Source organism: Pseudophryne corroboree, chromosome 8 (assembly GCF_028390025.1).
Source record: "Pseudophryne corroboree isolate aPseCor3 chromosome 8, aPseCor3.hap2, whole genome shotgun sequence".
Taxonomy (NCBI): domain Eukaryota; kingdom Metazoa; phylum Chordata; class Amphibia; order Anura; family Myobatrachidae; genus Pseudophryne; species Pseudophryne corroboree.
The window spans coordinates 27,806,862-27,830,282 of NC_086451.1; positions in this window are offsets into that span (position 1 = coordinate 27,806,862).

Genomic DNA, 23,421 nt, shown 5'->3' on the forward strand with positions numbered 1-23,421 from the left:
TCTTTGCGGTGCTTTTGCCAGCTTGAGTCTTTTCAGTTTTCTAGCGAGAGGCTGAGTGCTTCCATCCTCATGTGAAGCTGAACCACTAGCCATGAACATAGGCCAGGGCCTCAGCCGTTCCTTGCCACTCCGTGTGGTAAATGGCATATTGGCAAGTTTACGCTTCTCCTCCGACAATTTTATTTTAGGTTTTGGAGTCCTTTTTTTACTGATATTTGGTGTTTTGGTTTTGACATGCTCTGTACTATGCCATTGGGCATCGGCCTTGGCAGACGACGTTGCTGGCATTTCATCGTCTCGGCCATGACTAGTGGCAGCAGCTTCAGCACGAGGTGGAAGTGGATCTTGATCTTTCCCTAATTTTGGAACCTCAACATTTTTGTTCTCCATATTTTAATAGGCACAACTAAAAGGCACCTCAGGTAAACAATGGAGATGGATGGATTGGATACTAGTATACAATTATGGACGGGCTGCCGAGTGCCGACACAGAGGTAGCCACAGCCGTGAACTACCGCACTGTACTGTGTCTGCTGCTAATATATAGACTGGTTGATAAAGAGATAGTATACTCGTAACTAGTATGTATGTATAAAGAAAGAAAAAAAAACCACGGTTAGGTGGTATATACAATTATGGACGGGCTGCCGAGTGCCGACACAGAGGTAGCCACAGCCGTGAACTACCGCACTGTACTGTGTCTGCTGCTAATATATAGACTGGTTGATAAAGAGATAGTATACTCGTAACTAGTATGTATGTATAAAGAAAGAAAAAAAAACCACGGTTAGGTGGTATATACAATTATGGACGGGCTGCCGAGTGCCGACACAGAGGTAGCCACAGCCGTGAACTACCGCACTGTACTGTGTCTGCTGCTAATATATAGACTGGTTGATAAAGAGATAGTATACTCGTAACTAGTATGTATGTATAAAGAAAGAAAAAAAAACCACGGTTAGGTGGTATATACAATTATGGACGGGCTGCCGAGTGCCGACACAGAGGTAGCCACAGCCGTGAACTACCGCACTGTACTCTGTACTGTGTCTGCTGCTAATATATAGACTGGTTGATAAAGAGATAGTATACTCGTAACTAGTATGTATGTATAAAGAAAGAAAAAAAAACCACGGTTAGGTGGTATATACAATTATGGACGGGCTGCCGAGTGCCGACACAGAGGTAGCCACAGCCGTGAACTACCGCACTGTACTGTGTCTGCTGCTAATATATAGACTGGTTGATAAAGAGATAGTATACTCGTAACTAGTATGTATGTATAAAGAAAGAAAAAAAAACCACGGTTAGGTGGTATATACAATTATGGACGGGCTGCCGAGTGCCGACACAGAGGTAGCCACAGCCGTGAACTACCGCACTGTACTGTGTCTGCTGCTAATATATAGACTGGTTGATAAAGAGATAGTATACTCGTAACTAGTATGTATGTATAAAGAAAGAAACAAAAACCACGGTTAGGTGGTATATACAATTATGGACGGGCTGCCGAGTGCCGACACAGAGGTAGCCACAGCCGTGAACTACCGCACTGTACTGTGTCTGCTGCTAATATATAGACTGGTTGATAAAGAGATAGTATACTCGTAACTAGTATGTATGTATAAAGAAAGAAAAAAAAACCACGGTTAGGTGGTATATACAATTATGGACGGGCTGCCGAGTGCCGACACAGAGGTAGCCACAGCCGTGAACTACCGCACTGTACTGTGTCTGCTGCTAATATATAGACTGGTTGATAAAGAGATAGTATACTCGTAACTAGTATGTATGTATAAAGAAAGAAAAAAAAACCACGGTTAGGTGGTATATACAATTATGGACGGGCTGCCGAGTGCCGACACAGAGGAAGCCACAGCCGTGAACTACCGCACTGTACTGTGTCTGCTGCTAATATATAGACTGGTTGATAAAGAGATAGTATACTCGTAACTAGTATGTATGTATAAAGAAAGAAAAAAAAACCACGGTTAGGTGGTATATACAATTATGGACGGGCTGCCGAGTGCCGACACAGAGGTAGCCACAGCCGTGAACTACCGCACTGTACTGTGTCTGCTGCTAATATATAGACTGGTTGATAAAGAGATAGTATACTCGTAACTAGTATGTATGTATAAAGAAAGAAAAAAAAACCACGGTTAGGTGGTATATACAATTATGGACGGGCTGCCGAGTGCCGACACAGAGGTAGCCACAGCCGTGAACTACCGCACTGTACTGTGTCTGCTGCTAATATATAGACTGGTTGATAAAGAGATAGTATACTCGTAACTAGTATGTATGTATAAAGAAAGAAAAAAAAACCACGGTTAGGTGGTATATACAATTATGGACGGGCTGCCGAGTGCCGACACAGAGGTAGCCACAGCCGTGAACTACCGCACTGTACTGTGTCTGCTGCTAATATATAGACTGGTTGATAAAGAGATAGTATACTCGTAACTAGTATGTATGTATAAAGAAAAAAAAAAAAACCACGGTTAGGTGGTATATACAATTATGGACGGGCTGCCGAGTGCCGACACAGAGGTAGCCACAGCCGTGAACTACCGCACTGTACTGTGTCTGCTGCTAATATATAGACTGGTTGATAAAGAGATAGTATACTCGTAACTAGTATGTATGTATAAAGAAAGAAAAAAAAAACACGGTTAGGTGGTATATACAATTATGGACGGGCTGCCGAGTGCCGACACAGAGGTAGCCACAGCCGTGAACTACCGCACTGTACTGTGTCTGCTGCTAATATATAGACTGGTTGATAAAGAGATAGTATACTCGTAACTAGTATGTATGTATAAAGAAAGAAAAAAAAACCACGGTTAGGTGGTATATACAATTATGGACGGGCTGCCGAGTGCCGACACAGAGGTAGCCACAGCCGTGAACTACCGCACTGTACTGTGTCTGCTGCTAATATATAGACTGGTTGATAAAGAGATAGTATACTCGTAACTAGTATGTATGTATAAAGAAAGAAAAAAAAACCACGGTTAGGTGGTATATACAATTATGGACGGGCTGCCGAGTGCCGACACAGAGGTAGCCACAGCCGTGAACTACCGCACTGTACTGTGTCTGCTGCTAATATATAGACTGGTTGATAAAGAGATAGTATACTCGTAACTAGTATGTATGTATAAAGAAAGAAAAAAAAACCACGGTTAGGTGGTATATACAATTATGGACGGGCTGCCGAGTGCCGACACAGAGGTAGCCACAGCCGTGAACTACCGCACTGTACTGTGTCTGCTGCTAATATAGACTGGTTGATAAAGAGATAGTATACTACTAATATTATATACTGGTGGTCAGGTCACTGGTCACTAGTCACACTGGCAGTGGCACTCCTGCAGCAAAAGTGTGCACTGTTTAATTTTAATATAATATTATGTACTCCTGGCTCCTGCTATAACCTATAACTGGCACTGCAGTAGTGCTCCCCAGTCTCCCCCACAATTATAAGCTGTGTGAGCTGAGCAGTCAGACAGATATATAATATATATATAGATGATGCAGCACACTGGCCTGAGCCTGAGCAGTGCACACAGATATGGTATGTGACTGACTGAGTCACTGTGTGTATCGCTTTTTTCAGGCAGAGAACGGATATATTAAATAAACTGCACTGTGTGTCTGGTGGTCACTCACTATATAATATATTATGTACTCCTGGCTCCTGCTATAACCTATAACTGGCACTGCAGTAGTGCTCCCCAGTCTCCCCCACAATTATAAGCTGTGTGAGCTGAGCAGTCAGACAGATATATATAATATTATATATAGATAATAGATGATGCAGCACACTGGCCTGAGCCTGAGCAGTGCACACAGATATGGTATGTGACTGAGTCACTGTGTGCTGTGTATCGCTTTTTTCAGGCAGAGAACGGATTATAAATAAAAGTGGTGGTCACTGGTCACTATCAGCAAAACTCTGCACTGTACACTACTGAGTACTCCTAATGCTCCCCAAAATTAGTAAATCAAGTGTCTCTCTAATCTATTCTAATTCTAAACGGAGAGGACGCCAGCCACGTCCTCTCCCTATCAATCTCAATGCACGTGTGAAAATGGCGGCGACGCGGGCTCCTTATATAGAATCCGAGTCTCGCGATAGAATCCGAGCCTCGCGAGAATCCGACAGCGTCATGATGACGTTCGGGCGCGCTCGGGTTAACCGAGCAAGGCGGGAAGATCCGAGTCGCTCGGACCCGTGAAAAAAAACATGAAGTTCTGGCGGGTTCGGATTCAGAGAAACCGAACCCGCTCATCTCTAGATTCTATATAAGGAGCCGCGCGTCGCCGCCATTTTCACACGTGCATTGAGATTGATAGGGAGAGGAGGTGGCTGGCGTCCTCTCTGACTAGAGAGTAACTAGTAGAGACACTTGATTTACAAATTTTGGGGAGCATATAGGACTCGGAGTACTACTTGCTGATAGTGTGACCACTGACCAGTGACCACCAGTTTAATTAATCCGTTCTCTGCCTGAAAAAAAACGATACACAGTGTGACACAGTCACATACCATATCAGTGCTCAGCCTCAGTGTGCTGCATCATCATATGTAATACTGTATATCTGACTGTGCTGAGTGCTCACTGCTCACACAGCTTAATTGTGGGGGAGACTGGGGAGCAGTTATAGCAGGAGTACATATTTTTAAGTACAGTGCACACTTTTGCTGCCAGAGTGCCACTGCCAGTGTGACTGACGTGACCAGTGACCACTGACCACCAGTATATTGTGATTGTCTGCTGACCACCAGTATATTGTGATTGTCTGCCTGAAAAAGTTAAACACTCGTCGTGTGGTGTTTTTATAAACGCATTCTGCAGACAGTGTCCAGCAGGTCCGTCATTACATTATATACCTGTCCGGCTGCAGTAGTAGTGTGATATATATATATTTTAATTTTATCTCATTATCATCCAGTCTATACTAGCAGCAGACACAGTACGGTAGTCCATGGCTGTAGCTACCTCTGTGTCGGCAGTCGCTCGTCCATCCATAATTGTATACCACCTACCCGTGGTTTTTTTTTTCTTCCTATCTTCTTGATACTAGTAGCTTACTTTAGGAGTCTGCAGTGCTGACAGACAGTGTCCAGCAGGTCCGTCATTATCATTATATATACCTGTCCGGCTGCAGTAGTGATATATATATATATATTTTGAATCATTATCATCCAGTCTATACTAGCAGCAGACACAGTACGGTAGTCCACGGCTGTAGCTACCTCTGTGTCGGCAGTCGCTCGTCCATCCATAATTGTATACCACCTACCCGTGGTTTTTTTTTTTCCTATCTTCTTGATACTAGTAGCTTACTTTAGGAGTCTGCAGTGCTGACAGACAGTGTCCAGCAGGTCCGTCATTATCATTATATATACCTGTCCGGCTGCAGTAGTGATATATATATATATATTTTGAATCATTATCATCCAGTCTATACTAGCAGCAGACGCAGTACGGTAGTCCACGGCTGTAGCTACCTCTGTGTCGGCAGGCGCTCGTCCATCCATAATTGTATACCACCTACCCGTGGTTTTTTTTTTTTTCTATCTTCTTGATACTAGTAGCTTACTTTAGGAGTCTGCAGTGCTGACAGACAGTGTCCAGCAGGTCCGTCATTATCATTATATATACCTGTCCGGCTGCAGTAGTGATATATATATATATTTTGAATCATTATCATCCAGTCTATACTAGCAGCAGACGCAGTACGGTAGTCCACGGCTGTAGCTACCTCTGAGTCGGCAGTCGCTCGTCCATCCATAATTGTATACCACCTACCCGTGGTTTTTTTTTTTTCTATCTTCTTGATACTAGTAGCTTACTTTAGGAGTCTGCAGTGCTGACAGACAGTGTCCAGCAGGTCCGTCATTATCATTATATATACCTGTCCGGCTGCAGTAGTGATATATATATATATTTTGAATCATTATCATCCAGTCTATACTAGCAGCAGACGCAGTACGGTAGTCCACGGCTGTAGCTACCTCTGTGTCGGCAGTCGCTCGTCCATCCATAATTGTACACCACCTACCCGTGTTTTTTTTTTTTTTTCTATCTTCTTGATACTAGTAGCTTACTTTAGGAGTCTGCAGTGCTGACAAACAGTGTCCAGCAGGTCCGTCATTATATATACCTGTCCGGCTGCAGTAGTGATATATATATATATTTTGAATCATTATCATCCAGTCTATACTAGCAGCAGACGCAGTACGGTAGTCCACGGCTGTAGCTACCTCTGTGTCGGCAGTCGCTCGTCCATCCATAATTGTATACCACCTACCCGTGGTTTTTTTTTTTCCTATCTTCTTGATACTAGTAGCTTACGTTAGGAGTCTGCAGTGCTGACAGACAGTGTCCAGCAGGTCCGTCATTATATATACCTGTCCGGCTGCAGTAGTGATATATATATATATATATATATATATATTTTGAATCATTATCATCCAGTCTATACTAGCAGCAGACGCAGTACGGTAGTCCACGGCTGTAGCTACCTCTGTGTCGGCAGTCGCTCGTCCATCCATAATTGTATACCACCTACCCGTGTTTTTTTTTTTTCTATCTTCTTGATACTAGTAGCTTACTTTAGGAGTCTGCAGTGCTGACAGACAGTGTCCAGCAGGTCCGTCATTATATATACCTGTCCGGCTGCAGTAGTGATATTATATATATATATTTTGAATCATTATCATCCAGTCTATACTAGCAGCAGACGCAGTACGGTAGTCCACGGCTGTAGCTACCTCTGTGTCGGCAGTCGCTCGTCCATCCATAATTGTATACCACCTACCCGTGGTTTTTTTTTTCTTTCTATCTTCTTGATACTAGTAGCTTACTTTAGGAGTCTGCAGTGCTGACAGACAGTGTCCAGCAGGTCCGTCATTATATATACCTGTTCGGCTGCAGTAGTGATATTATATATATATATTTTGAATCATTATCATCCAGTCTATACTAGCAGCAGACGCAGTACGGTAGTCCACGGCTGTAGCGACCTCTGTGTCGGCAGTCGCTTGTCCATCCATAACTGTATACCACCTACCCGTGGTTTTTTTTTTTTCTATCTTCTTGATACTAGTAGCTTACTTTAGGAGTCTGCAGTGCTGACAGACAGTGTCCAGCAGGTCCGTCATTATCATTATATATACCTGTCCGGCTGCAGTAGTGATATATATATATATTTTGAATCATTATCATCCAGTCTATACTAGCAGCAGACGCAGTACGGTAGTCCACGGCTGTAGCTACCTCTGTGTCGGCAGTCGCTCGTCCATCCATAAGTATACTAGTATCCATCCATCTCCATTGTTTACCTGAGGTGCCTTTTAGTTGTGCCTATTAAAATATGGAGAACAAAAATGTTGAGGTTCCAAAAATAGGGAAAGATCAAGATCGACTTCCACCTCGTGCTGAAGCTGTTGCCACTAGTCATGGCCGAGACGATGAAATGCCATCAACGTCGTCTGCCAAGGCCGATGCCCAATGTCATAGTACAGAGCATGTAAAATCCAAAACACCAAATATCAGTAAAAAAAGGACTCAAAAATCTAAAAGAAATTTGTCGGAGGAGAAGCGTAAACTTGCCAATATGCCATTTACCACACGGAGTGGCAAGGAACAGCTGAGGCCCTGGCCTATGTTCATGGCTAGTGGTTCAGCTTCACATGAGGATGGAAGCACTCAGCCTCTCGCTAGAAAAATGAAACGACTCAAGCTGGCAAAAGCACAGCAAAGAACTGTGCGTTCTTCGAAATCCCAAATCCACCAGGAGAGTCCAATTGTGTCGGTTGCGATGCCTGACCTTCCCAACACTGGACGTGAAGAGCATGCGCCTTCCACCATTTTCACGCCCCCTGCAAGTGCTGGAAGGAGCACCCGCAGTCCAGTTCCTGATAGTCAGATTGAAGATGTCAGTGTTGAAGTACACCAGGATGAGGAGGATATGGGTGTTGCTGGCGCTGGGGAGGAAATTGACAAGGAGGATTCTGATGGTGAGGTGGTTTGTTTAAGTCAGGCACCCGGGGAGACACCTGTTGTCCGTGGGACGAATATGGCCATTGACATGCCTGGTGAAAATACCAAAAAAATCAGCTCTTAGGTGTGGAAGTATTTCAACAGAAATGCGGACAACAGGTGTCAAGCCGTGTGTTGCCTTTGTCAAGCTGTAATAAGTAGGGGTAAGGACGTTAACCACCTCGGAACATCCTCCCTTATACGTCACCTGCAGCGCATTCATAATAAGTCAGTGACAAGTTCAAAAACTTTGGGCGACAGCGGAAGCAGTCCACTGACCAGTAAATCCCTTCCTCTTGTAACCAAGCTCACGCAAACCACCCCACCAACTCCCTCAGTGTCAATTTCCTCCTTCCCCAGGAATGCCAATAGTCCTGCAGGCCATGTCACTGGCAATTCTGACGAGTCCTCTCCTGCCTGGGATTCCTCCGATGCATCCTTGAGTGTAATGCCTACTGCTGCTGGCGCTGCTGTTGTTGCTGCTGGGAGTCGATCGTCATCCCAGAGGGGAAGTCGTAAGACCACTTGTACTACTTCCAGTAAGCAATTGACTGTCCAACAGTCCTTTGCGAGGAAGATGAAATATCACAGCAGTCATCCTGCTGCAAAGCGGAAAACTGAGGCCTTGACAACTATGTTGGTGTTAGACGTGCGTCCGGTATCCGCCGTTAGTTCACAGGGAACTAGACAATTTATTGAGGCAGTGTGCCCCCGTTACCAAATACCATCTAGGTTCCACTTCTCTAGGCAGGCGATACCGAGAATGTACACGGATGTCAGAAAAAGACTCACCAGTGTCCTAAAAAATGCAGTTGTACCCAATGTCCACTTAACCACGGACATGTGGACAAGTGGAGCAGGGCAGACTCAGGACTACATGACTGTGACAGCCCACTGGGTAGATGTATTGCCTCCCGCCGCAAGAACAGCAGCGGCGGCACCAGTAGCAGGATCTCGCAAACGCCAGCTCGTTCCTAGGCAGGCTACGCTTTGTATCACCGCTTTCCAGAATACGCACAAAGCTGAAAACCTCTTACGGCAACTGAGGAAGATCATCGCAGAATGGCTTACCCCAAATGGACTCTCCTGTGGATTTGTGGCATCGGACAACGCCAGCAATATTGTGCGTGCATTACATCTGGGCAAATTCCAGCACGTCCCATGTTTTGCACATACCTTGAATTTGGTGGTGCAGAATTATTTAAAAAATGACAGGGGCGTGCAAGAGATGCTGTCGGTGGCCAGAAGAATTGCGGGCCACTTTCGGCGTGCAGGCACCGCGTACAGAAGACTGGAGCACCACCAAAAAGACCTGAACCTGCCCTGCCATCATCTGAAGCAAGAGGTGGTAACGAGGTGGAATTCAACCCTCTATATGCTTCAGAGGATGGAGGAGCAGCAAAAGGCCATTCAAGCCTATACATCTGCCCACGATATACGCAAAGGAGGTGGAATGCACCTGTCTCAAGCGCAGTGGAGAATGATTTCAACGTTGTGCAAGGTTCTGCAACCTTTTGAACTTGCCACACGTGAAGTCAGTTCAGACACTGCCAGCCTAAGTCAGGTCATTCCCCTCATCAGGCTTTTGCAGAAGAAGCTGGAGGCATTGAAGGAGGAGCTAAAACAGAGCGATTCCGCTAGGCATGTGGGACTTGTGGATGGAGCCCTTTATTCGCTTAACCAGGATTCACGTGTGGTCAATCTGTTGAAATCAGAGCACTACATTTTGGCCACCGTGCTCGATCCTAGATTTAAAACCTACGTTGGATCTCTCTTTCCGGCAGACACAAGTCTGCAGGGGTTCAAAGAACTGCTGGTGAGAAAATTGTCAAGTCAAGCGGAATGCGACCTGTCAACATCTCCTCCTTCACATTCTCCCGCAATTGGGGGTGCGAGGAAAAGGCTCAGAATTCCGAGCCCACCCGCTGGCGGTGATGCAGGGCAGTATGGGGCGAGTGCTGACATCTGGTCCGGACTGAAGGACCTGCCAACGATTACTGACATGTCGTCTACTGTCACTGCATATGATTCTCTCACCATTGAAAGAATGGTGGAGGATTATATGAGTGACCGCATCCAAGTAGGCACGTCAGACAGTCCGTACGTATACTGGCAGGGAAAAGAGGCAATTTGGAGGCCCTTGCACAAACTGGCTTTATTCTACCTAAGTTGCCCTCCCACAAGTGTGTACTCAGAAAGAGTGTTTAGTGCCGCCGCTCACCTTGTCAGCAATCGGCGTACGAGGCTACTTCCACAAAATGTGGAGAAGATGATGTTCATTAAAATGAATTATAATCAATTACTCCTTGGAGACATTCACCAGCAGCAATTGCCTCCAGAAAGTACACGGGGATCTGAGATGGTGGATTCCAGTGGGGACGAATTGATAATCTGTGAGGAGGGGGATGTACACGGTGATATATCGGAGGATGATGATGAGGTGGACATCTTGCCTCTGTAGAGCCAGTTTGTGCAAGGGGAGATTGATTGCTTCTTTTTTGGTGGGGGCCCAAACCAACCAGTCATTTCAGTCACAGTCGTGTGGCAGACCCTGTCGCTGAAATGATGGGTTGGTTAAAGTGTGCATGTCCTGTTTATACAACATAAGGGTGGGTGGGAGGGCCCAAGGACAATTCCATCTTGCACCTCTTTTTTCTTTTTTTCTTCTTTGCGTCATGTACTGTTTGGGGACTGGGGAGTATTTTTTTGGAAGGGCCATCCTGCGTGACACTGCAGTGCCACTCCTAGATGGGCCAGGTGTTTGTGTCAGCCACTAGGGTCGCTTAGCTTACTCACACAGCTACCTCATTGCGCCTCTTTTTTTCTTTGCGTCATGTGCTGTTTGGGGAGTGTTTTTTGCAAGGGCCATCCTGCGTGACACTGCAGTGACACTCCTAGATGGGCCAGGTGTTTGTGTCGGCCACTAGGGTCGCTTAGCTTACTCACACAGCTACCTCATTGCGCCTCTTTTTTTCTTTGCGTCATGTGCTGTTTGGGGAGTAGTTTTTTGAAGGGCCAGCCTGCGTGACACTGCAGTGCCACTCCTAGATGGGCCAGGTGTTTGTGTCGGCCACTAGGGTCGCTTAGCTTACTCACACAGCTACCTCATTGCGCCTCTTTTTTTCTTTGCGTCATGTGCTGTTTGGGGAGTGTTTTTTGGAAGGGCCATCCTGCGTGACACTGCAGTGCCACTCCTAGATGGGCCAGGCGTTTGTGTCGGCCACTAGGGTCGCTTAGGTTACTCACACAGCTACCTCATTGCTTCTTTTTTTTTCTTTGCGTCATGTGCTGTTTGGGGAGTGTTTTTTGGAAGGGCCATCCTGCGTGACACTGCAGTGCCACTCCTAGATGGGCCAGGTGTTTGTGTCGGCCACTAGGGTCGCTTAGCTTACTCACACAGCTACCTCATTGCGCCTCTTTTTTTCTTTGCGTCATGTGCTGTTTGGGGAGTGTTTTTTGGAAGGGCCATCCTGCGTGACACTGCAGTGCCACTCCTAGATGGGCCAGGTGTTTGTGTCGGCCACTAGGGTCGCTTAGCTTACTCACACAGCTACCTCATTGCGCCTCTTTTTTTCTTTGCGTCATGTGCTGTTTGGGGGGTGTTTTTTGGAAGGGCCATCCTGCGTGACACTGCAGTGACACTCCTAGATGGGCCAGGTGTTTGTGTCGGCCACTAGGGTCGCTTAGGTTACTCACACAGCTACCTCATTGCGCCTCTTTTTTTCTTTGCTTCATGTGCTGTTTGGGGAGTGTTTTTTGAAAGGGCCATCCTGCGTGACACTGCAGTGACACTCCTAGATGGGCCAGGTGTTTGTGTCGGCCACTAGGGTCGCTTAGCTTACTCACGCAGCTACCTCATTGCGCCTCTTTTTTTCTTTGCGTCATGTGCTGTTTGGGGAGTGTTTTTTGGAAGGGCCATCCTGCGTGACACTGCAGTGCCACTCCTAGATGGGCCAGGTGTTTGTGTCGACCTCTAGGGTCGCTTAGGTTACTCACACAGCTACCTCATTGCGCCTCTTTTTTTCTTTGCGTCATGTGCTGTTTGGGGAGTGTTTTTTGGAAGGGCCATCCTGCGTGACACTGCAGTGCCACTCCTAGATGGGCTAGGTGTTTGTGTCGGCCACTAGGGTCGCTTAGCTTACTCACACAGCTACCTCATTGCGCCTCTTTTTTTCTTTGCGTCATGTGCTGTTTGGGGAGTGTTTTTTGGAAGGGCCATCCTGCGTGACACTGCAGTGCCACTCCTAGATGGGCCAGGTGTTTGTGTCGGCCACTTGGGTCGCTTAGCTTAGTCATCCAGCGACCTTGGTGCAAATTTTAGGACTAAAAATAATATTGTGAGGTGTGAGGTGTTCAGAATAGACTGAAAATGAGTGGAAATTATGGTTATTGAGGTTAATAATACTATGGGATCAAAATGACCCCCAAATTCAATGATTTAAGCTGTTTTTTAGGTTGTTTTTTTTTAAAACACCCGAATCCAAAACACACCCGAATCCGACAAAAAAAATTCGGTGAGGTTTTGCCAAAACGCGTTCGAACCCAAAACACGGCCGCGGAACCGAACCCAAAACCAAAACACAAAACCCGAAAAATTTCAAGTGCACATCCCTAAGTAGAGCGGCCTCACTATACAGAGAGCAGCTGTATAATACATAGAGCGGCCTCACTATACAGAGAGCAGCTGTACAATACATAGAGCGGCCTCACTATACAGAGAGCAGCTGTATAATACATAGAGCAGCCTCACTATACAGAGAGCAGCCACATAATACACAGAGCGGCCTCACTATACAGAGAGCAGCTGTATACAGAGCCGGCCCTAGGCAACATTTTGGCTGGTGCCCCCTAGCACCACCGTTGGTTCTGCCTCTGACCTTGCACCTCTTTCCCAGCACCATCACCCCTCACCCATAGTAGTTCTTGTACTCCCTATATTTTAAATAGGAACAGTTCGCACATTTGATGCACAGCCCAAAAAGGGGCATCTTCTTGCTGGGAAGGGACATGGCCACACAATAGTAACCCCAATTCCAATTACGCCACACAGTACTGCAACTTTATTCACATTTTATCTTGCGATAGTGTCCATAATTCATATTACATCCCACAGTAGTATCACTTTACCTTATAAACGTTACTCCTCACAGTAGAGCCCCTTATTCACATTACATCACACTGAATTGCTCCTTATTCACATTACACCACACCTTATTGCTCTTTATTCACATTAGACGACACAGTAGTACCCTTTCTATTTGCAACGCCACATAGTAGAGCACCTTATACACATAATGCCACACATTAGTAATGCATTTATACACAATTCCACACAGTAATGCCCCTTACACATGAGACACATTAATGTCCTTAATATAAACATAATGCACCTTACACATTATGACATCCTTTATTAATGCCCTTTTACACATAATGTCCCTTACACATATGCCGCACATTATTAATGCCCTTATACACATAATGAAACACATAGAGCCCCCTACACATTTGCTGCACATTATTAGTGCCCCTATACACATAATGACACACATACAGTAGTACCCTGTTACACATATGCCGCACATTATTAATGCCCTTATACACATAATGACACACATAGTGGCCCTTTACACATATGTTGCACATTATTAATGCATTTTTACTTGACACACATAATGCTCCTTACACATATTCTGAACACTACTGCACAACCAACACACTTACATGCACACAGCACTTGCACTGCCACTAACACTGTGACCTCTGCCTCTGCTTGGATACAGATGTGTCCTCACAAATCTTGCATCAATGCTAACGTCGGGCACCTTTTTTTTTAAATGAAAATGCATCTTATTTGCATTGCTATGTGGCTAGGATGCACAAGCAGCTTCTGCTGATTAAACTGATAAGCGGCATGCCTATATACTGTGTGAGACTGTGGCTGTATCTGCATATGAAATGCTACATACAGAATATAGGCATGTTGCATATAATTTTAATCAGCAGAAGCTGATGATGCCCCTAGGCATATCAAATGCCCTAGGCAAGTGCCTAGTTTGCCTATGCCTATGGCCGGCTTTGGCTGTATAATACATAGAGTGGCCTCACTATACAGAGAGCAGCCTCACAATGCAGAGATCAATCCTATCTACAGTATACAGACATCCATCCTCAATATACAATGCAGATATCTGGCCTCACATTCCGGAGATACAGCCTCACATTCCTGAGATACAGCCTCACATTCCAGGGACCCAACCTCACATTCCAAAACCTCCAACTTCACACTGCAGAGCCATTGCCTCCCATTAAATTGCTGCCTCACAGAGCTGGGGCCATGGAATGTATCCTGATTCCTGACCAGGGGCAAAATTTACTAAAGTTCGATTTTGGTGATTCAAGGGATCTGGGATTCTGTTTCAATTCGATTCCCATTCGATTTGGGTTGATCAAATTTACTAAAGACCAAATTGAGTGTCAAATTGATTCTATTGGCAAATTTAATTCATATCCCAATAGAAATCAAATTTCTAAAAAACATTGATGTTTTCCCATAGAACAACATGAAATCCCCTCATTTACTAAGGTTTGATTTGAAATGGACCTCCAAAACGAACCTCAAATCTCCAAACGTTTAAAATGATCCTAGAGTTTCAATTATTTGGCTTCTTACCCCATTCTAAAGATAGTAAAATTATAGTGATTACTTTTTAAGTATCCAAAAACACATAGGCACTGTGAAAGTAGAAAAAAATAATACCCAAGATAATGGTATATTGTGCACCTACCTATACCATGCAAAACACCACCTGACTGAAAAAAAAAAAAAAACCCAGAAACATTCTGAATACTATCAGCATGAGCTTCATGAGTTGAGTACAGAAAATATTTAAACTATTTAAACTATTAGGCAAAAAAAAAAAATATGCAAAAGATAGCATCAGGGCACAATATTTGAAAATTTACAGTAAATTTTGATGAAATTTGCAAAAACAAGAGTGAAGTAAGTGCCTATCCAGATTCTGTCCATGATACCTACATTCTCACCTACTCATCCCTGTCTGTCTTAAATCTTGTTGGACAAATTGCAGAGGGATGGTTGTTGTGTAAGATAGCAGTATGTGTTAATAATTTGTTTTTTTTTTAGAAGCACATATAGCCACCCAATCCTTGGCATAATGCATCTTTGTTTGAGTCCAATAATATTTTTTACAAATTGCATATTCTTTATTCAATATTTGCAAAAATCATCTTTTTGCTCAGCTGCCATCTATTACATAATCGCATAAAAATTATAAAAAATTGGGGAAAAAATAATTTTGTGTATAAAACAATGCAATGAGTGTGTTTCCCCTTTAAGTAGTGAGCATATGATACATTTAGATCAATAGGAAGCAATGAGGGTGTTCTATTTGATTTTACATACAATTTGGCTGGGAATTTCAATGGGGATTCGATTTAGGAAGGGATTTCATAGATTCATTTTTAAAACCCTCCTAAACATGAATCCACATTGAACTTAATGCAAAATCAATTTTTAGTAAATAAGGTAAAATTCAAAGAGTTTATAGGCCCTACACACTGGCCGATATTCTGAAAGATATGAACGATCTCGTTCATACCTTTCAGTGTGGAGACTACAGCGATGAACGATGCGCGGCCCCGCGCTCGTTCATCGCTGATCTCCCGTCGGCTGTGCATGCAGGCCAATATGGACGATCTCGTCCATATTTGCCTGCACTTCAATGCAGCCGGGTGACGGGGGGAGTGAAGAAACTTCACTCCCCCCGTCACTGCCCCCCCACCGCCGGGTTGCTCGTCGGCCGTATCGGCCGTCGGACACCTCGGCGGCGCATCGCCGAGTGAGTAGGGCCCTTTAGAAAGACCAAATAGAATCAATTTCAATCAATTTGGAAGATTCATAGGGCGATATTCAATTCTTTTCACCCCCTTCCAGACCTGTTTCTGCTGACAGGCGTGGTATAATCATTCCAGCTCGCTACCCCCGCGATAGCGAGGGCACCCAACCCGTTACACAGCTAAACCTGATTGCTGGGCACAATATGTGCAATAACGGGGATAACTTTAGAAAGGAGATTGGGTGTGATGTATCATTTGAATACCACCCATAAAGTCTCTTCCAAAATCGAATTTTAGGTCCTGTCTGTGTGGTGTTGTGTGCTCTCGCCTTAGGCCTGATTCAGAGACGGACGCAGTTCACATCGCCGCTGCGTCTTTGAACACAACATTGGCTCATCTGTAAAACGATTGGCTATCCGAGCTCCCTGGGGTTACTCAGATTGGCCCCCGCAGCTCCGTAGCCAGAGCTGGTCAGTCTACATCAGGAGATGCAGGCATTGGCACTCCTAGAAAACAGGTAGTGACACTCCCCCTTTTCAGTAAAGGGGGACGGTGTCGGCCCCGAACATACTTAGCCACCCCACCATTGGAATATACGTAAACGATTTTGAATACGTCCCTAACTAGGCCACATGTGTGTGCGGCTTACTTCGGGTTCTCCAGTTTACTCCTATAAGCACAAATGGTTCCGCATGATAGATCGATAGTCAGCACCATACGGTCGACAGGAATAAGATCAACAAGTACAAAAGGTTGACATTACGATTGTCGACACACATACGGTTAACAAGTTTTTTTTCCCCTTAATTTTTTAAAACGTTTTCATCTATCATCCTCGTGGGCTACGATTGGGAATAGTAACCTGTTCGAAGGGTCGCAAACGTGCACGTTTCCCACTAATTTGTCTTAGCAATGGCTAAATATACAAAATGACACAAAAAAAACCGCTTGTGTCAACCATTTTTTTGCGTCAACCATTTTCATCTCAACCTTTTGACCATGTCGGCCTTTTGATAACTGTCAATCATTTTCACTGTTGCGTTTTCCATGTCATCCCTTTGACCTATTGACTGTTGACCTATCCGCGATGGGTGGCAGCCGCGCACACCACAGATAAGTACGGCAAAGCAACATCACCTACCGTTGGGGTGAGTAGGAAATCGGAATAAGTGGCTTTACGTCGCTCACTTAGCGTTTTAGGCGGCCCTTAAATCCTCCCACCCTAAAACAGCAGCTGGCACTGTGCTGCCAGAATGGCGCTGAAACTTGTGTGACTGCGGGGGCGTTAAGGGAGTGTTCTTGCTAATTACATATTATTTGCCCTAGGTATAGGGCTGGTGACTAGTACAGATAGGGGCAGGCACATCGCAAAATGCATACAGCCTCGCTATATAGAGATAATCAGCCTCTCCATAGAGGCCCTGAGCCTCACAATACAGGGGGCCAGCCATTAGCGTTTGTACAATGGGTGCAATGGGTGCGGTGCACACATAGTAACATAGTAACTAAGGTTGAAAAAAGACAATTGTCCATCGAGTTCAACCTATTTGCGGTCTCCTATGCAGTCTTATTATAGGACTAGTTATTTTTATGTTAGGACTAGTTATAGTAACTATAATGCGTGCCTACGCACCATAACCCTGAATATCTTTATCCAATAGGAATTTATCTAACCCATTCTTAAAGGTGTTGACTGAGTCCGCTGTTACTACTCTCTCAGGCAGGGAATTCCAAACACGTATTGTCCTTACTGTGAAAAACCTTTTACCCTCAATGTGCGGAAACTCCTCTCCTCTAACCTAAGCAAGTGACCACGTGTCCTCTGTGCTGATCTTATAGAAAATAGGTCCCTCCCAAGCTCTGTGTATTGAGCCCTTATATATTTGTAGATGTTGATCATGTCCCCTCTTAGTCTCCTCTTTTCCAGTGTAAACATACCTAGCCTTGCAAGCCTTTCCTCGTATTCCAGCGTCTCCATGCCCTTGATTAGTTTGGTCGCCCGCCTCTGAACCTTTTCTAGCTCCAGGATATCCTTTTTGTAATATGGTGCCCAAAATTGCACATAGTATTCAAGATGAGGCCTCGCTAGTGATTTATATAATGTGAGTATAATACTCTCGTCCCTTGCATCAATTCCCCATTTTATGCATGCTAATATCTTATTAGCCTTCTTTGCTGCACTCCTACTTTGGGTACTGCTGCTTAATTTGTTATCTATGTGAACCCCTAAGTCTTTCTCCAGTACAGAATCCCCTAGTATTACCCCATTTAGTATGTAGGTGTTATTTTTGTTTTTGCCCCCACAGTGCATTACCTTACGCTTGTCTGTGTTGAATCTCATTCTCCATTTTGCTGCCCCTGGGTCCAGGGAATGCCCACACCGCACACACTGCACCCAATGTAATACTTCCCGTTCTGGAGTCCAGCATTGCCAGCTGCGATCACGGTGTGGAAATCGCCACCAAAATGGCCGCCACGCATGCGCGGTAGCCAAATTGGTCTCCGGATCATGGCGGGAGCCATGTTTACGGAGACCTGGGCATGCGCAGTAGACTCTAGCACAATGTCGGAGCCTACAGCACCGTGCAGAGGAGGGGGCCCACTGTGAGGTGCACACGGGACCCCTCCTCTTTAGAAACGCCCCTGGGGCCAGCTACACAGTAGTGACATCCAGATGCACATTTATTGGCTGAACCAATGTTGATAGGTACAGTGGTGTGTGTGTGTGTGTGTGTGTGTGTGTGTGTGTGTGTGTGTGTGTGTGTGTGTGTGTGTGGTGTCAATCCACACAATAGTATAGTTTAACCAGGGATTGGATTATTATCCAGGCAGAACAGCAGGAAGTGAGAAAGCACCTGATTAATGCAGCACAATGCAGGACCATACAATATGAGACAGACTCAGCCGAGAGAGAGGAGGGAAAATAATATTGTTCAAAACACACCCCAGGTACAAAGGAATCGGTATGCCCCCCTAAACAGAGAGGGGAATTTTTTAGAGAGGGGAACGAGACGACCTCATTTCAGATAAATCTCCACCATAAAACTCGAAGAGGTAAAAGGGGGGGTGTAAAAAACAAAAAAACCTAGAAAGAGAATTCGCAAGAGATAAGACTAAGAGGAATAAGGTGAAGATAACAGGTGAAGGAGAGACTATAAGACCTCCTATCACCTTAGATCAGGGACAAAACGATATGGCCGATAATACGGATACCATACCATCCTCAAGTACTGAAACAGGAGGTATAAAGATTTTTAACATCAGTTCACATACATTGTCGAGATTTGAGACATCTGTATTAGAGAAGGGACTTAAATATGCCCCTACCACCTCCATCGATAAATTTGCTACATTTATTGATATCCATAGATTTATTCGGAAGCTATGTTTAAAGAAATGTTTTCTTTCTAAAGACACAGTAAGGACATTGGGAGAAACCGAATTAATTGAAGAAACACATTTCAGACCAAAATCAGTTTTCTACCCCCAACATATGAAGGGTAATTATATGGGGACATTTATGGGTTTAGTACAGGAAGATCTCAAAAATATTAAGAACAAAGGGGTTAAATGTAACCTCACATTTAAGGAAAGAGCAGCCCTTAAGGGGTTAAAAACCAACCCAGACTTAGTCATAAAGCCTGCCGATAAAGGCGGTGGGGTAGTACTTATGGATAGAGAGTGGTATATTAAAGAAGTGGAGAAACATCTAGGAGATCGTACTACGTACCACAAGTTAAGAGCGGATCCGACGAATGAAGTACTAATTAAGATAGAGTCCCTGGTGAAGAAATATGGGGAACTGAATGTTCTGAATGCCAAGGAGCAAGAATTTATTTTGATTAAAGATCCCATCATCCCGGTTATATATCTATTACCGAAAGTGTATAAGGATCCTAAGCACCCTCCTGGATGCCCTATAGTCTCCGGTATTAACTCCCCTACAGCCAACCTGTCAGCAATGATAGATCATTTTTTGCAACCTTTGGTGATCAAAAACAGATCACATTTGAAGGACACTAAGGATCTCCTTACATACCTACCAACAATACCATGGGAAGAAGGCATGTATCTAGTAACAGCGGATGTTAGGTCTTTATATACTATCATTAATCACGAGGCTGGTTGCCTAGCGGTGACAGAATTTTTGAGTAAAAGTGATCTAGATGACCCTGTTCAGAAATGTATTGTGGATGGAGTGAAACTTATTCTTTCGAATAACTACTTCAAATTCAATGGAGATTTTTTCCTCCAAAAGATAGGAACAGCGATGGGCACCAGGTTCGCCCCTAGCTATGCTAACATTTTTATGGGCAAATGGGAAAATTATTTCATTTGGGAATCTAACCCATTTAGGGCGAACCTGGTGTCATGGAGACGTTGCATAGACGACGTGATCTTTATATGGAGGGGAGAGAGATCACTCCTGGAAGAATTTTGTATTTATCTTAACACCAATGGTCTCAGTATAGAATTCAGCTTTAAAATCAGACCAGAAATGGTGGACTTCCTAGATTTAACTATATATACTCAGGGAGGTAAACTCTGTACGAAGACATTTACTAAACCTACTGATTGTCAGTCCTACATAGATAGGAACAGCTGCCACCATGTAAATTGGCTGAATTCAATACCTAATAGTCAATTTAAAAGAGTTAAAAGGAACTGCTCGGAAGACGCTATATATAGACAACAAACAGATATTCTGGAAGAACGGTTCAATCGATGTGGTTATGAAGAATCCTCAGTAAGAACAACTAAAGAAGAAGTGGCTAGATTAGATAGGAACTCCCTTCTGGAGACGAAAGTCCCGAAAGAGGAAAGTACTAACCGCTTCGAATTCGCATTCATAACAGGCTACAACTCGCAAAATAAGACTCTGGAACGATCCTTTAGAAAACGCTGGGCTATTATAAAGAAAGACCCGATTTTGAAGGAAGTTTTACCTGAACGACCTATATTTATATATAGGAAAGCCCCTAATTTAAGGAACAAGTTAGTTCATAGTGATCTTTTACCCACAAAGACAGTGGGCAAAATTAATACGAGGGGGTTTCATAGGTGCGGTTGTTGCATAGGGTGCAAAGAAATTAGGACAGACATAGGTAGAAAATTAGAGAATATAGAGATCAATGGCCACGTTCATGATATACAAGATTTTATCAACTGCAACGTAAAGAATGTTATCTATGCAGTAGAGTGCCCATGGCATCTTTTCTACATAGGGCGTACATCAAGGGCACTAAAAGTACGTATTGCTGAACACGTCAGGAACATAAGGAAGGGAGTTGAGACGCATGCTTTAGCAAACCATTTTAGGATGTACCATAATTGTGATCCCCGACTTATTGTACGGTTTGTGGGTTTGAGAAAAGTGCAATGTAATCACCGGCAAAGGAATCTTTCAAAATTACTGGCAAAAACTGAAATGGAAATGATATATAAGTATAATACTTTGACACCGGGGGGCATTAACATAGATTTTGAGCTCAAATGGTTTATCTAATATTTCTGTTTATCTTTGGGTTTTTATACATATATTTTCCGGTTTTTAAATTATATGTATTTTTATTAGGAACACTATGATCGACACGAAGAAATGATAGAGGTGGAAAATGTCCCATGAGATTTTATGGACTGATCCCATTTGTATGTGGACTATGATCTAAACCTGGAACGTCAACAATAACCTGTAATATTGTAACATCAAGAAGAAATTGTATGAAAAAGACTTAGAAATAGGATTGGAAAGAGAAATTAAAGATACTATGTATAGAAATAATCAGATGTCCCAGGTTTAACTAATGTAGAATTATTTAGATCGATTGGAATCTATCTTTGGGATAAGGTCCATGGACACTTTCAAAGCATTTTATCCAGTCCAAATTATTTGTTTGTTTGGTTTTTTTATGGTCAATATTTTATTCTGTTTGGTTCTAGTACCTCAACACTGATTGAGGGCTATAAATATGGTGAGCTATATTTGATTTGCTTATTTAATTAAGTATTGCCACTGTTAAAATTTATTTTATTATACTCCATCCAGTGTCTAATGTTGCTGGGCAACATACTAGAAGCACTGATTTCCGGATATGACGTTACGGCATGGTTGGTTGCCATGGTAGAGTCGGAAGGTGTGCCTGGGTTACTGGGCTTACTGCTGCTCTCCACCCCCGGAAGTGCCCTCATAGCAAGGAGTGTTGCCGTGGCTACATCGTTACGGTACGGGTGGTCACCATGGCAACGTCGGAAGGGGTATGAGGGCGAGCGGATATGCCGCTGCTCATGACCTCCGAAAGTGATTTCACGGCACAGGTTGTTGCCGTGACAACGATAAAGGAAGAGGCCAGTTAGGAATCACCATTATCTGCTGCCCCCGGATATGACGTCGCGGCACTATTGGTTGCCATGGAGACGTAGGAGCACTGTGATCAGCGGGTCTCCGCTGACTGATTTATTAGTTTCATTTTAGTAATTCAGAGTGGGATTATTGAAGAGACCTCCAGCAGTGTTGAGGTAGCTGGAATTTGATTACAGTTTGGGTTTGTTTCTAGCACTTGTAGAATATGGTTGCTATGGCAACAGGTATCAACTGTTATGCGCACCAGTGCCTGCAGGAATGTACTGGTGTCTGAACTGTTATGCACACCAGTGCCTGCAGGAATGTACTGGTGTCTGAACTGTTATGCACACCAGTGCCTGCAGGAATGTACTGGTGTCTGAACGGATAGGGATGCAAAACAAATGAACTCACAGACAGACTGGGGAATATGACATTACGTACACAGAAGGTGATAGGGTAACAAAATAAACACAAAGTGAACAGAGAAGCCCAGAGGCTAAGAAACTGGGTGTCTCCCTAGTATTAGTAATGCTCAGATGGAAAAAGCAAGATGTTGTGTTTTAATACGTAGAGAACCCGAAATGCTGTTGCTAAGGGCAACAGCAAAACCCTAAAGGGTTACCAACGGGTGTGGCAGTAAACTCCTTGGTCAGAGATGGAATGATAGACACAAGGAGAGTCTCCACAATCCTAATCCTCACTTGCAGTGCACAGGTCCAGCTTACTGCCACTAAACTGACACCTGAACACCTTGCACAGTGAGACAGGATTTAGGCAGGCAAGTCTGAGAATACAGCCGCAAACTTGCTAAGTTCACAGAGTAGCAAAAGAACCCCAGCAAGTTAAACGACTGACTCCAGTCTTACTGCTAGGTCTGGATTGGCAGAGTGTAGTACCAAATCCCCAGGCCTATTTGCAGTAAGCAACAACAAATACAAAGCTACACAGTACTGGCTAACTTTCAGGAACTGACTAACCAACAAAGATTCAGCAGCATCTGCTTAACCTGAGAAGAGGCCTTATATAGCAGGTGCTGTCCACGCCCCACTCAGACCTCACAGACTGTGAGCACAAAAACCAGCACCGGATCCCCTGCCGTGCACAGAGCCTGTAACCACTGCACAGCAAAAGACCCGAACCGGAGTATCAGCTGCGCTCAGG